The sequence below is a fragment of the Cebus imitator genome, unplaced genomic scaffold, assembly GCF_001604975.1.
Source record: "Cebus imitator isolate Cc_AM_T3 unplaced genomic scaffold, Cebus_imitator-1.0 Scaffold16, whole genome shotgun sequence".
Classification (NCBI taxonomy): Eukaryota; Metazoa; Chordata; class Mammalia; order Primates; family Cebidae; genus Cebus; species Cebus imitator.
The window spans coordinates 9,807,385-9,817,540 of NW_016107331.1; the positions used below are offsets into that span (position 1 = coordinate 9,807,385).

Consider the following 10,156-nt stretch of genomic DNA (forward strand, 5'->3'; position numbering starts at 1 on the left):
TTTTGCATTCCTGTGAGGCTGAGATTGGTTGACTTAGGCAAGAGGATTAATGAATTTGAGGGTCAGTTGTCCAAAATTTTCAAGAAAAATATGTTATTAAGTAAAATAGTTTTGTAGCAGAAAGAAGAAAGAAATTGTTGTTTAGCTCTGTCATGAATCTTTCTTTAACAACTGTTTAACTGTCTATATTTATTTATCTAAATAGATTACTTTCAAGTCCCTCTTAGTGCCTATCAAATTCACCTTTCTTTGTATTTGTATAATTCATGTTTAAACTTCTGTAATAGTCCTCAATCTCTCATCTCAAACTGAAGTTATCTTTGATTTCCTATTCTTCACTTCACAAAACTAATAAATAACTAAATATGGCCATTTTACACTCTACACTTCTCATTTCTATCCAGTTACTTATGTATTTATGAACATACTTCTATCTGTTTCACCTTCATCTTTCGCCTAGATTATTAGCTACAGCCATATTCTCACTGATTGCCCTAATACCTCTCCTGCTTTCCTATGTTATACCTTAATTCTTTTAGAAAGGTATACAAATTAAAAAAAATATTTTATAAAAAGCTTCACAATCCAAATCTATAATCACATTCACAGTGATGGATACAGAGTAATGAATTATATCCTAGTCACATACACATATATTACGAGATTCTAATCTTTCTTTGTAAAAACATTGTTTATTGTAAATAAGTCATTAATATTTGTCTTTTCTGTTAGACTTCAAGCTCTGTGAAAATAGAGACAATATCTTCTCAGTGATGTATCCTTGGTTCCTGGTTCACAGTAAGCACTCAAGGCATGGTTTCGAATGACTCAATCAACATAGCTAGCAGAGTTCTTTGTTTTCTAGTCACCCCTGTTTGGCATTCAGCATGCTTTCTAAATTGTTCTTTAATCATTTTGGGGAAATTCCTGGACATTTTTGTGCTCCATAATCTTCTCCTTATTCTTGTGACTCCAGTGACATATACATTAGAGTATTTGATTATGTCCTGTTGTTTTTGTTGTTGTTATTGTTATTTTTTGCTCTCTATGTGTTTTAGATTTGGATATTTTCTGTGGACCATGTTTTGACTTCTCTATTTCTGCTTTATATGCTGAGCTCAACCTACTGTTATATTAATCAAAAGAGTTATTAATTTCAAACAATGTATTTTTCAGTTATAGAATGTCAATTGCATTATTTATTTATTTTTATAAATTTAGGGCATACAGGTGAATTTTTGTTAGACAGATATATTGCCTAATGGTGAAATCTGGACTTTTAGCATAATCATCACCGAAATAGTGTACATTGCACCCATTATGTGGTTTCTCATCCCTCGCCATCCTTCTGCCCTTCCACCTTTGGAGTTTTCAGTGTCTATTGTTTTACATTCTGTGTCCAAGTGTACACATGATTTAGTGCTCACTTATAAGTGAGAATTTGCAGTATCTAACTTTCTGTTCCTGAGTTATTTCACTTAAAATAATGGCTTCTCGGTCCATCCATGTTACTGCAAATGACATGATTTCATTCTTTTTAAAAATAAATCTCAATTTTTTTATAGATCTCAATTCTCTATTGAATCTCTCCGTCTTTTCTTCCATTATAATTATTTTTTCTATGTGTTCTTTAACAAATTTATGAGTGGTGTTTTAAAGTATTTTTTACAGACAAGTTTGTGAACCATCTATCAGTTTGTTTTTCTCTTTGTTGTTTCAGTGATTCCCAGTCACTTGATTATAGTTTTTTCTTTTTTTTTTTTTATATTTTTAGTAGAGATGGGCTTTCACCATATTGGCCAGGCTGGTCTTGAACTCCTGACCTCAAGTGATCCACCCACCTCAGCCTCCCACAGTGCTAGGATTACAAGCATGAGCCACTGCGCCTGGCCACTTGATTATAGTTTTAAAGCCTGTGTCATAATTTTTTATTGGATGTTAGACATTGTGAATGATAAACTTCAGAGGCCCTAGAAACCACGTTCTTACATAAAAAGATTTTTAGGAGGTAGAGAGACAGATAAAGTAGCAGTGATTACCTTGATCTGTAGAAGGTTGATTTTGGACTTTGTATATGTATACCTAATTTAACATAGACTCCAGTATTGGAGGATGGCTTTTCTGGGGTGTAAATGAAAATCTACGTTGTTTACTAAGATCCTTTAAGTTGATTGGACTTGACTTGCAAACTTTATCTCCCAGAATTAGACAGCTATTGAAATATTTGATAAGCTCTTCAGCGTTCTGGATGTTGCTTTCTTCGGGAGTGCACGTGCAGTTTTGAAGTCAGTTAATGCTCAATGTGAATGTATATGCATATTTTGGGCTCCTTCTTATGCAGCTACCTTTTCTTTCGATTTCTCCTCAATTTATAACCACTTCTTCAATCTTAAATTCCAGCTCTTATTTGTTTCATCAATTTACTAAGAATTTCCCCTTCTATTTGAGCTTCAAAACCTATATGGTGGCATCAAACTGAAAAGTGCTATCAGAGGAAAAGTCCGATAGGTGTGTAATTTACCTGCTGTGCCTATCTTTTTTTAAGAATAGCAAATCTTAAATTTGCACCTGCTTTGGATGTTTTCCAGTGCCTTCAAATCATTTTTTGCTATGTATTATATCAGTTTCCTAGTGGGGGCATAACGAAGTGCCAAAAACAAGGTGACTCAAAATGACAGAAATGTATTGCCTCCCATTTTTGTAGGCTATCAGGACAAAATCAAGGTGTTATCAGACCATGCTGTCTCTGATCGTCATACAGAGGAATCCTTCCTTACCTCCTGCAGCTCCTGGTGTTTGTTGGCAATTGTTGAATTTTCTTGGCTTGAGAATGCATCACACCAGTCAGGTGGCCATCTTCTCCCTGAGGCTCCTCATATAATCTTCCCTTTGTGTGTGTCTGTCTCTATGTCCAAATTTCATCTTTCTGTGAGGAAACCAGTCATATTGACTTAGGAACTGACTTCAGGATTTCATTTTAAATTGATTCCCATGCAAAGGCTTCATTTGTATGAAGCTTAAGAATGAGCAAAACTAATTGATTATGAAAGAAGACACAATAATGGTTGCATGTAGGAAAAGGGGTAGGAGAGAAAATTACGGGGTGAGAAAATATTTTGTCTTAATCTGAGCAGTGGTGACATAGATATATACATGTAAAAAAATCATTGAACTTAGGATGAATGCACTTCATACATCTTTATGAGGGAAAAAGTATCCCTCAGTTTCTCAGTGACCCTCTCCAGGAACAGCAGCTATAGTTAGAGGTAAATCACCCCTGAAATCTGAGCACAGAATTAAAAGAAAAAGGGTTGGCTTTTTAAGTTGTCATCAGCAGGATAATATGTTACTTAACTTTGCCATTATGGGAACTAGACCGCCGTTCACTGGGATTTCTTGTACCCATTGACTCCTTTGGTAGATAATCACATTTGATTTGTTACATCTAACCTTGGAATATTCTCACTGATTTTGAAAATTGAGTGAAAATTAGCATAAGTTTGAACTTTTTTCCTGTATCAAGGCTTTATTAAGTATCCTATTTCCCCACCTAATTAGCCCAATTCCTTAATTATTAAATTAGATAATCAGATTATTTGTTTCCATGTAACATTACAATTCTCTTATGGAAAAATCGCACCTTTCCTTGCCACCTCCATTTTCTTCACTGTGTTTATTTGACAAATTGACAAATCAACCTTTTCATTTTTATGATTAAACTGGCCCTTATTTTAAAATTATTTGTTCATTTTATCCCTCCCATCTCTTTACGTTGCTAGTTCTTCATGAATATGTTCTAATTTGTATGTGGTTTGGAAATATTCCTAAGAATTGCTCATGTGCATGTTGTATGGCAGAAACTGAGTTATAAACTATACTTGTAAAGGACTTTATTTCATCTCTCCTATATTCCTCAAGTAACACAGAATGTCCAGCACAATTTCTTACCATATAATAGGTATTCTAAAAAGTCTTATTGACTGTGTGACATCCAAGACAATTCAAGTTTCCGTTCTTTTGCTAAATTCAGTGACATTACATTTAACCCGTAGCAGCAATTCTAAATAGTATCCTGTAAGGTTTAATAGCTGGTCTAATTTTGTGCTTTGCAAGGACTATGTTAAAGTGAAAATGTCTAGCTAGATGGTTAGATTTATGTACTAGCTACCTTTGATCTTCCATATTAATTTATAACTTTTACATTTCTAAAGCACACATCATTGGGATTATATACAGAACATTTTTCAGCTATGTTCACATCTGCAATATAAAATGAAAAAAAAAATCAGATAAAACTTAAGCCAAAACAGGGAATAAAACCTAGATTCTGAAATAGACAGATTTAAGAAAAGCATTATTTTAAAAATTGAAGTCATTCATTTACTCATGAATTTAGGAAACAATCTATCTAAAGACTACCAAGTGTTAGAAATTGTTTTAGGCAATGAATTCTTGCTTTGACAGAGCTGACATACCAGTGACAAAGACAAAAAAACTCAATAGATTAACAAGTTATTTAATGTAATTTGTAGTAGCTACACATTAAGAAAAATAAATTAGTATAAAGGAATTACACATGAAAGGATTAATATCAAAGATGGGTTGGCCATGGAAAGCCTTTCTAAGTTCACGATCTTTGAACATGGACATGAATAAAATATAGGAGCAAGATATGATAAGATCAATGACTTGTTCCAGACAAAAAGAATAGCAAGTGTGAAGATATTCAGGTAGGAATAAGCCTTGATGTATTCCAGAAAGTGGAAGAAGGACATTGTAGATAAACTGTAGTGTGCAAGAAGGAACATATAAAGAAATGAGATTAGAAGTATAGATAAAAGCTAGACTATGAAAACAAGGATTGGGAATTTTAATTTCATTCTAAAAAGTTTGAAAAGCCAGAATTTAGATAGGGAAGATTTTAGATAGGTTAATAATAATATGTGGTATGATAGAGACTTAAAACTTTCCCACTGGCTACTGTGTGGAACAGAGTGGGAACCATGAGGTAAGTTAAAAGTCAGTATAGTAATTTAGAAGGCAGATAAAGGTGACTTGGAATAGAGTGGTAGCAGTGGAAATGGTTAAGATGTGATTAGGTTCAGGTTATATTTCAAAGATAGAGCTGGATAAAGAAAGGGAGAAAAACAAGATTCAAGGATAATGTAGATTTCTATTGTATGCACCTGGAAAAATAATGATGCTATTTACTGAGCTGACACAATGGTTAACAACAAGTTAGAAGAGGGCATAAGAGTTCTATTTTAGTTATGTTACATTTAAAAACCTAAGAAGTATTCAATAGCAATACTGAGGAGGCAGTTGCTGAAAAAAATCTGGACTTCAGAAAAGAAGTTTAGGCTGGAGATACAAATTTGAAAGTCCCGGAGTTGGATGAGAAAAACTAAGGAGTTATTAGAAACTAGAAAAATAAATGGGTGAGCCCATGGGATATCTCAACATTTGGAAACTGAAAAAGTATAAGCCAGAAAGAGACTAGACTGTCAATAGTACAGTAATGTCAAGGAAATCAAGGGGAAAAGTGGTCTAAGAAGCAAGATGTGATTACCTCTGTTGAGTTCTAAAAAGAAGTAATGAAGGATAATCATTCACTGATTATAGCTTGGCGGTATGGAGGTTATGGTAACCTTAACAAAAGAGGTTCCATTGGTCTTTAATACAAATTTGAATTTATTTAATAAATATCACACACACACACACACACACACACACACACACACACACACACAGAGAGAGAGAGAGAGAGAGAGATTACAACGTGATTGTATGCTGATGAAAATGGTCCAGCAGAGAGGGTTACACAGATAATGTAGGATGGGGAAAGTAAGTGGGACATGAAGGCACAATATGGAAAGGTTGGACTTAACGAAAAGTAGGAACATTTCATTCATTTTATCAGCAGGTTAGTCAAAAGTATATGAGAATATTTTCAGAAAAGTTGGCAGATTCTTCTATAAAAGTCTACTGGCCCATTAGAGATGGAATCATAAGCTAGGAGTGAGTAGATAGAAAAAGTGTTGAAGTAAAGTGAAATAATCTAAAAGAATGGAAAAGTGAATTAACTAGAGAAATACAATCACAATTCCCAGCTTGCTGAAGGTCTACTTAATATCTGTGGTCCTATACTTATGTGAAATCATTCACTGTAGTTTTTTTGTTTGTAATTTCTTTGCACAAACTTCATTTGTAGAATGGATTTAACCCGGGTTGGAGCTTTGCTAAGAGAGTACATCAGAAAGAGGAAGAGCTATGTAGGCAAAAGAATAATTATATTGATGGGACTCAATGAAGTGGTTGAATCTAATCTGAGTTAGGAAGGAAGTAAATTCAGGAGGGCTTAATAGACAGAAACAAATTTACAGAGACTATGAGTCTCAATGAGGTCAAAGAAGTTTTGAAATGGGGATACTTAAAATTAAGACTTTGACAGTCATGCAGTTATGATTTTATTACAATGCATAAGATAGAGAGGTGGTGGGCTAAAGTAGGGGGAGACAGGGTAATTGTTTAAATAACATGAAGGCCAGGGCTTTAAGTGGACCATTTATATGGATGTTAAAATAACTAAAATCGATCATAAGAGTAGAGAAACACAATGCACAAGATGCTAAGGTCAGTTCTACCACTCAGGTACTAGATACCTCCTCTTCTATCTACTCAAGAATATGGCTCTAGAAAAATTTCCCCTCTGTGTCTTACCTTCTGTGTACAGAATAATTCTTACCAGCCTACAAACATGCTGTTAGATTTTCTATCATAAAATCAAAACAAAACAATGCAATAATGAAGAAAAGCCTTTGTTTTTACAGTCTTTTCTAAGTACCTCCTCATTTCTTTACTCTCCTTACAGCAAAATTCCCCTAAACAGTTGTCTGTATTCACTCTTTTCAATGAACCTCTTCCATTTCTCTTTTGAACTTATACCAATCATGCTTTTCTATAAATGAATTAACGAAATAGGAGGATAGTGCAAATCTTTAGTAGATAACTACAAGGAGATGTTATCGTCTAATAGCCTAAGCTGAAAAGCCTTGGGGTTTTTGAGGGAGAGTAGAAATGTCATGGAAGCAGTAAGGAGAGCAAAGAGGAGACCTCCTTCACTTTCAGGCTCTGTGTTTTGTGACATATGAGATGGAGAGCAGTCATTACAAGGGAGGTACAGGGGAAAAAGAACCCTCATGGAAAAGCGGGTTTCTGTTAGAATGAGATGATAAATGAAACATTCAGAAATTCATGGTCAGAATGCTGTATAGGAGGCTCCGCTGATGGCAGACCATGACTTTTTGAGGAAATATTAAATGAGTTTGGAGTTGTGATGGAGCGGGGTATTAGATTAGAATCGGTTACATGGAAAAGAAAGCTTGGGTGTTGATGAATAATGACTCATCAACAATAATGAGTTTTTATTGATGACTGAGGCAAATAGTGAGAAAGGGAAATTGATACTCACCTTTCCTTGTCTCTCAGGGAAAGGTGAGTATCAATTATAACCATAGCTTTCTTTTTGGGACTCATCTTTTACGATGTTTGTAGTGGTGAGAATGGCAATAATGTGGTGGTAACTGTGAGGATAGGAACAGGGGACCAATAGTTCTGGTGTGTATTAAGAACATGAGCCTAATAATATACCAGTCTAGAGGTTCCTCCTAAATTCAGCTGAGCATCAGGTAGGGGCCAGGAAAATGCTTTATCTAACTAAGAGCCATGGAGCACTGAAAGCTTAACTTAATCCAAGAAAGCCATGAAATTCATAGATGTTAATGGGTAGCATTATGGCTATGGAAGCATAGGGAGTTCAGTGGCCATTCTTTAAATACTGCTGAGGGGGCATGATGGTTGTAAACACCTCCTTGTTTATATCTAGCCTCTGCTACTTATAGATGACCTTAGCCCCTTAGCCTCTGTTTACTCACTCAAAAAACTGGGGTAATAGAACTCAGCTAGTAGGGTTATTATGATAATTACACAAATATATGTGAAACAGTTAACAAAATGCCAACTACCCAGGAAATTCTGAAAAATATTAGATAGCATATAATCAGTGGGTGACCATATCACTACCCTCTAAGAGTGGGCTTAGTGGGATCATTACATCTCAGAATCAGAAACAGCTTATAGGCAACATAGCTCAAGAAAACGTACTTAGTTTCAAAACAATGGAGATTGATTTTATTTGTTTTATATCTAAGTCATATTGGGAACACCATTTCTAATGTTTATTTAAACTATAATTTAGAATATTCTTTGCTGAGCTAACAGTGCATCCAAAATGCAAGCTTCATGAGAGTAACAACATCATCAGTTTTGTACATTGCCATGTCCCAAATGCCTTGAACAGTGTTTGGCACATATAGTAAATTCATAATAGTTTAAGCCCATTGCCCAATAAATGAAATAATATAAATTTTATTTGATTATTGTGCTAATGGAGATGACTATGGGGTATTTCTCTACTTACACAAGCATAATTTGAACAACGGCATGATAACAGTCTGTCTTTAGGTGTAGGGAGTCAAGCGTAAATCTGTGGCTGGTCATAAGAAACGCTGAACCCAGCAATATCCATTCAAATTATTTACTGCTCTGCTCATCAAGGGAAAAGCATTTTTAAAACTCTACAATAAAAAATATTAAAAGGATACTAATCACAATAGTTAACATACTTATATATTCCTTAATATGTGCTAACCCTGTTAATAGTTGTTTATGTTTATGAACAATTTTCACAACAATCCTGAGGAGTATCCTGTCATCACAGTCATATCCATTATTAACACAGTTACCATCATCACCATCGTCTTCATCATCTGCACTTTACAGGTGAATAAATGGAGGTACAACAAGGCTAAGTGAGTTTTCTTAAGATGCCCTAGGTAATTTGTTGATTTGAGACTTAGCCGTGATTTGAATGCTGAAAGTCTGGCTTTCAATTCCATGCATTTGACCACAGTATTGCACTTCCTCTCTAGATCACTGTCTAGCATGCAGGAAGGACAGCATCATGGTCTTTTTCTTCTTCATCACTTGTGAGGCAAGTGAAAATAACAGCTACCATTTATTGAGTGCTTTCTATGTGACGAACACCACACTTAGAAACTTATGTCATTCCTGGTCCTTATAAAAAAATATTTGAGGTGCAAATTATTATATTCCCCTCTACAGATAAGAAGCTGAAGCTGTGATCATAATTTCCTGAAAGTCAAAGATTTCTCTTACATAGCTCCAAAGTCAGAAATCTGACTGTGACATACCATATCGTAACATGTTTACTAATAGAAAAAGGTTTCTTTCTTCAGAACTGGATATAAATTAAACACATGATTGCTTCATTGCAGTTATTTCACTGTCTATAAATTTATATTGAACATTTAAAAGCCAAAAATAATATGGAAATTTAGTGAACATTTGTTGTATTTCTAATCTTTTTATCTATCAGGCTACTACTTCTTTCACCATTTAACACCTTTAAGGGAGAGGTTACGTTTAGTTTTTCTATTCCTTTCTTTCTTGTTTCTCTTCTTAAAAAAACAAAATTATATATATATATATATATACATATATATATATAGTATTGATATTGTGAAATCTTCCCCATAACTTCAAATGTAACCCTTATGTTCATAGTTATCATCTTCATGCATGTATTTGTGTTTATGTTGTATGTACATATACATATAACATCTATGTATTTATAAATAATATATGCCTATATTATCTGTATGTTTAATAAGCTGAATCACATTGTATATATAATTTTGCAAGTTTTTTTACTCAATGTACTTTTGAAATAGACATGTTTTCTTATGTAATAATTTAGTACATTTATTTTAACTGCTAAGTAATTTCCCACCATATAAAGAAACCACAACCTCAATTCTTTTTGCACTACTCGCTTCCCAATCTTTTGAATGTTGGCTCCTTCCTGCAGTTATCACTTGAAACTGCTCCATTAAAATCTACTAGATTTTTTTAAATATTCATTATTTTTAATCCATCCTTACATTTGGTGCAGTTAATTACCCTCATTTTCTTGAAATTTCCTCCTGTCGATTTTCGATTTTGTGAAAGTACATCTTTCTTGATATCTTTGTTCTTCTCCTGTTTGTTGTTTAAATGTAGGTGTTTCCCAAAGGTA

General features: G+C 34.1%; 1 long non-coding RNA gene across 1 annotated transcript in view; it reads left to right on the top strand.

Moving 5' to 3' along the window:
• The window catches only part of LOC108289146, a 124,319-nt gene extending 115,265 nt beyond the window's left edge, over positions 1–9,054 (top strand). The window contains exon 3 of the long non-coding RNA XR_005196888.1: positions 8,991–9,054. This is a non-coding gene — a long non-coding RNA (uncharacterized LOC108289146). The remainder of the gene's footprint in view (positions 1–8,990) is intronic.
• Positions 9,055–10,156: the final 1,102 nt, after the last annotated feature.